Below are 6,628 nucleotides of genomic sequence, written 5' to 3'. Positions count from 1 at the left end.
AACTGAAGAGCCTCTTGATGAAAGTGAAAGAGGAGAGTGAAAAAGCTGGCTTAAAACTCAACATTCAAAAAACTAAGATCATGGCATCCGGTCCCATTACTTCATGGAAAATATTTGGGGAATCAATGGAAACAGTGACAGACTTTATTTTCTCAGGCTCTAAAATCACTGCAGATGGTGACTGTAGCCATGAAATTAAAAGATGCTTGCTCCTTGGAAGAAAAGCTATGACCAACCTGAAAGTGAAAGTGAAGTCACTCAGTTGTGTCTGACTCTTTACAACCCCATGGACTGTAGCCTACCAGGCTCTTCTATCCATGGGATTTTCCAGGCAAGAATACTGGAGTGGGTTGCCATTTCCTTCTCCAGGAGATCTTCCCGACCCAGGGATTGAACCCAGGTCTCCCGCATTGTAGGCAGATGCTTTACCATCAGAGCCACCAGGGAAGTCCAACCTAGATAGCATATTAAAAAGCAGAGACATTACTTTGCCAACAAAGGTCCGTCTAGTCAAGGCTATGGTTTTTCCAGTAGTCATGTATGGATGTGAGAGTTGGACTATAAAGAAAGCTGAGCACCGAAGAATTGATGCTTTTGAACTATGGTGTTGGAGAAGACTCTTGATCCAACCAGTCCATCCTAAAGGAAATCAGTCCTGACTATTCATTGAAAGGACGATGCTAAAGCTGAGTCTCCAATACTCTGGCCACCTGATGCGAAGAATTGACTCATTGGAAAAGACTCTGATTCTGGGAAAGATTGAAGGCATGAGAAGGGGATGACAGAGGATGAGATATGGTTGAATGGTATCATTGACTCGATGGACATGAGTTTGAACAAGCTCCAGGAACTGGTGATGGACAGGGAAGCCTGGCATGCTGCAGTCAGTCCATGGGGTCGCAAAGAATCGGACACGACTGAGAACTGACCTGACTGATGGGGTTTGCTCACTCTTCACTAAGGTCAATTATAAATTAATGATAGGTCCTGGGCAAAGTAAAGACTTAACTTTTGCCCTTTATTTTAACAAAGCATGAAGTAACAAACTATTAAGTACCAGCAACAAAGAAGGTAATTGTAACAGGTTCATTAATAAGGTTTATTCTAGTACTGTATTACAGAATATTGAAATTTGTGAATATCTCTGGCTCCTAATGTCACATATCTGACAATTTTCAGAAGCTGATGAGAAATGGAAAAAGAATAGGAAAGTACACAGGGATAAATGAATATGGAGTAACAACCTTTTTTAAGAAAAAAAAAGACAAAACAGAGTATATCCATTTAAAGCTCATCTTCCCCATAGTAGCCTAGTTGCATTATCTACTTAATTTATTGTTGTTGCTGTAAACATGTTTTGGGAAGCATTTGGAACTGCCAGTTTGCAAGTCACATAACAAAGTCTTTTGTTACACTTTATTTTAGACAAAACCATAATATCTAGCTTGATTTACTGGGCCTTACTACAGGGTTTTTGGCTATGACTGGAAGTCAAATCCAACCTAAGAGAATTTACAGGCTGTGAAGGCAGTCGCAAAAGCTTTGTCCAAAAATCTTGTAGGAGAGCAATGTCTCACCCAAGATCACATGTTTACATGTTAGAACTCAGATCTCATGATTCCATGAAGGCTGCGTTCTCTAACCCAGGAATTAACTCTTTGTTGTTGTGTTTTTTGTTTTTTTTTTGCTCGCCTAGTGTGCTTTGTGGGACCCCTACCAGGGATCAAACCTGTGCCCCTCCTAACCCCCAATGAAAGGACAGAGTCCCAACCACTGGACTGCCAGGGTACTCCCAATAAATGTTTTCTATAAAGAGCCAGGTAGTAAATATTTAGGGTTTGTGGGCCATGCAATCTCTGTAACATAACCAGTCTGTAGCTCTGCCATTGTACTACAAAAGCAGCCATAATTAATATGTGTTCCAATAAAACTTTATGGATACTAAAATGAGGATTTCATGTAAATTTCAAAAGTCACAAAATGTTGTTCTTTTTTTTTCCCCCAACCATTGAAAAAATATGAAAATCATTCTTTGCTGGAAGGCCTTGGAAAAACAGACAGCAGTCCAGATTTGTCCCATACATTTGCTGATCTCTGCTCTTGAACCTCAAGTTTAGAGAGATGGAAATTTCTTTACCATTATACAGAAGCTATTCTGCTTACAGTTTGTTTGTTTAATTAATAGTTTTGGGAAAGCAGTTTTAGATTTAACATTGAGCAGAAAGTACAGAGTTCCCTTACACCTTTCACTTTCCCCATCTTGCAGAATGTGGTACACTGGTTAGAGTCGATGGGCCCATAGTGACACATTATTAACTAAAGTTCATAGTTTGCATTAGAGTTCACTTTTTGTGTTGTGCGTCTTATGGGTATTGACAAATGTAGAACGACACAGTGCGTCCTATGGGTATTGACAAACCTATAACGACACACTCGTCAACCATTATGCTTGCCAATTTTTTAACTCAAAAGCTAGCTAAGAACAAAAATAAGTTTCAGAATAAAGCACTATAATTCTGTCAGCCACAAAGAGGTACAAGGTGGCTCTAAGGGTCATTTTGGTTTCTGCTATTTTGTTCATGTTTATTTGCTGTTGTTGCTTAGTTTCAAAGTATTTACAAATATCATTCACTATAACACTTAATGAGAGTGCTGAAAGACCTAGTGTGACAAACCATACAATTGCAATTTTGAAAAGGAAGTGATTTTTTTTTCTTTAAATTTCAAAGTGGAAAGAAAATGCAAGTATTACACATGGGATAAAAGTATTCAAGAGGAAGGAGTCTGGAAGTCAAAGGAATGATAGTAGGAGCTCTTATATACTGCTCATTGCGTGGTTCAATCATTTTAGAATACATTTGGCCTTGTTTGGTGAAGTTGAAGCTCTGTACACTCCATGGCCCACTAATTCCAATCCATGGAAACTCTCAGTGACGTACTTAAGAAAGTTCAGCATAGTCCTTAGAGCCCACACTGAAAACAACCCAAATGTCTGCCTGGTAGAATGTAGTATAATGAAAATGAACAAATCACAGCCACACACAATAGCACAGATGAAACTCACAATAGCACAGAGGAAAACCAAAGAAGCAAGGCATATGTAATGATTCCATTTCTATGCTGATTTCTAAAACAGATAAAAATATGTGGAGATTTTTAGGGAAATTATACAATTTCCTGTCACCTGAGAAGCTCTGAACCTGAGATCCAGCATCACAAAGTCCTGTGGAGATAGGAGGACTGCTGCTTCTTTCCTTGATTTGGATGTGTTCTGGGAAAGAACCAGTGGAGTGTGGGAACTATAAAAAACAAGCAGGTAATTACCACTGGTTACTTGACAGGGTGATCAGGAAGGGATGAAGAGAATGGGGTTGGTAACTGATTTCTTAGGTATAGCAGTATTCTATTTCTTTTCCTTTAAAACTTTTTAGATCGAAAACCTCGCATGGCCCTATTGATTCACTTGTGTGTGTTGGGAGGGGGGGTGGGTAAAAAAATTACATCTACCCTTTTAAATTGTTACATGTATCGTACATTAAGTATAAGCACAGTGTTGTACAGGGGTCTTTTTCATCTTACATGGCTGGAAAGTATTTTGCTTCTTTATTATGCATTTACTTTGTAATTATTCAGTCAATGTTTTATACATATTTGTTTCATATATTCATTTTTTAAGGAAAGAAAAGAATAAATTATATAAACAAAGAAAACTGTGCCTAAGTGAAGAGAACTGAACAGAAAAAGGTAATGATGAAGTTGACATGAACAAACTTCTGAATATATGGCCAGGAAGTAAAATTTTTGTCATGAGCTACTGGTGGTCACAGGGATTCAAGCCCTTCTGGAATCATCATGGCATCAAAATGAAAGACGAGTCAAGTAAAATTGCCCCAACTGCTCAAAAATTCTCTTCAGCATTTGCTGAGCAGAAAAGGTTTCTTGACAGATCTTCACTGTAATTGCAGCCAGCCTATTTTGGTGAAGGATACCTGACCATTTATTTCAGCAAGGACTTCACCATGTTGGAATGCTCTAACTGGAGTAAGTACATATCAGGACTGAAAGCTTACATCTCTTTTGCTTCTTTCATCTTCAAGACAAATGCGCTGATGAAGCAGGTTCTTGCATCTGGGGACTTCTCCAGCATTCCAATGGTTAAGACTCTGTGCTCCCAATGTAGGGGGCACAGGTTCGATTCCTGGCCATAAAACTAACATCCCCCATGCTGAGCAGTGCAGCCAAAAAAGAAAAGAGCATCTGTATCTAGATTTATACTAGTATTGTCTGGTAGCCGGCTTTCAAAAATGGCCCCCAAAGATTACCAATATCTAAACTCCTCCCCTTGAGTGTGGTCTGTTGACTTGTTGATGACAAAAAAATTATGGCAAAAGCAATAGGGTATCTGTTTCATGATTAGGTTACAAAAGACTGACTTTCCAGCTGGACTCTTTTTTGCCTTTTCGGCTTCAACTTTTTTGACAAAGCAAGCTGCCATGTAGGAGAGGCCCATGTGGCAAGGGACTGAGGGTAGCATCTGGTCAATGCCAGCACTGGACTAAAGCCGTCAGTCTAACAGCTGCAAGGAACTTAGTTCTGCCAGCAAACACATCAGTACCCTTGAAAGTAGATCCATAGTCAAACCTTCAGAAGAAACCACAGCCTAGGCCAACACTTTGATTACAATCCTGTAATTCCAACCAGAGGACCCAACTAAGTGACATCTGACTTCCAGAAATTATAAAATGCTAAGTGTGCTTTAATTTTTTAACAGTAAATTTTGGAGTAGTTTGTTATGCGGCAGTAGATAACTAATAACACATCCTGGGACCAAATACCCTTTCCCCTAGGGAAGACATGTTTCAGCCTTCGTGGGGTTGATGAATGGTGTGGCAAGCAAATTCTTCCTTCTCCCAAAATATCCCCTTTAGTTGCCCTGGTTTTGCATTGTTAAACTAGACAAAGTGTATTTCAGTCACTGGGGGATATTGCTGTGGTCTTAGTTCTTTTGAGACAAACAGTATTATCTTTAAGTTCTCTCCCAACGGGAATGAGTTAGGAACTTACGTCTCTAAGGAGGCTAGAGTTTTCCTTCTGGGGACTATTGTAGTAAACAGTTCACACATTCTGTTACCCTGAAGTTAGTCAGTCATTGACCCTTGGGGGTTATCTCTAAAGAGGAATTTTTCCTAAGATAATTTCAAGGCAGCAAATAAGGGAAATCTATGATACATTTGTGACCTGTCTGTCTTCACTCCTCTTTAGAGAAATGCTCCCAAATCTTTGTAGGCATCTAAGAGGCTAAAATATCCAAGCATTTCCCATGGGGCAAGTTGAGGATCTGTCCTGAGTTTGTATCTGTGGGCAGGTTACTGAACAAAGAGTTGATGCATGCATCCACAATGCCTTGGCCCTGCAGGCATTCAGCAGTCAATGTGTTGACCTTACTCATAAAGAAGCTGCTGTATACTTTATGTTCTTTATTTAAAGAATCCAGCTTAAATGGATTGGCTGGAATTAGGAGTACTTGCAGGAACCTAGACACATGGTCGTCCACATAAACTTAATGCAATTCACAGTAAGGAGAAATTACTAAGAATATAAGTAACTTTATAAAAAAAAAATGTATTGCGAATTCTCTGGTGGACCAGTGGTTAGCACTCTGCTGTCACTGCTGAGGTTTGATCCATGCCTGGGTTTGATTCATGGTTGGGGAACTAAAATCCCACAAGCTGTGCAGTGCAGCTAAAAGAGAAAGAAAACAATTCCATTTACAGTTGCACCAAAAGAATACTTAGGAATACATTTGACAAAGTAAGTGCAGAAGTTATACATTGGAAACTACAGAATACTGCTTAAAGAAGTTAAAGAAGAACTAAATAGTGGAAAGACATCCATAATCATGAGTTGGAAAACTTAATCTTTTACAGATGACAGTAATCTCCAAATTGGTCTACAGATTCAGTGTAATTGCTGCCAGAGTATCATTGACTTATGTTTAGAAAATAAGATAACCCTAAAGTTAACACCCTCTTCCAACAACACAAGAGAAGACTCTACACATGGACATCACCGAAATCAGATTGATTATATTCTTTGCAGCCAAAGATGGAGAATCTCTATACAGTCAACAAAAACAAGACCAGGAGCTGACTGTGGCTCAGATCATGAACTCCTTATTACCAAATTCAGACTGAAATTGAAGAAAGTAGGGAAAACCACTAGACCATTCAGGTATGACCTAAAATGACTTTATGATTATACCGTGGAAGTGAGAAATAGATTTAAGGGACTACATCTGATAGATAGAGTGCCTGATGAACTATGGAATGAGGTTTGTGACATAGTACAGGAGACAGGGATCAAGACCATCCCCATGGAAAAGAAATGCAAAAAAGCAAAATGGCTATCTGGGGAGGCCTTACAAATAGCTGTGAAAAGAAGAGAAACGAAAAGAAAAGATACAAGCATCTGAATGCAGAGTTCCAAAGAGTAGCAAGAAGAGATAAGAAAGCCTTCCTCAGTGATCAATGCAAAGAAATAGAGGAAAACAACAGAATGGGAAACACTAGAGATCTCTTCAAGAAAATTAGAGACACCAATGGAACATTTCATGCAAAGATGGGCTCGA

This window comes from Bubalus kerabau, chromosome 1 (assembly GCF_029407905.1).
Source record: "Bubalus kerabau isolate K-KA32 ecotype Philippines breed swamp buffalo chromosome 1, PCC_UOA_SB_1v2, whole genome shotgun sequence".
In the NCBI taxonomy this organism is placed as follows: Eukaryota; Metazoa; Chordata; class Mammalia; order Artiodactyla; family Bovidae; genus Bubalus; species Bubalus kerabau.
Note: the sequence above shows the minus strand (reverse complement) of the source record.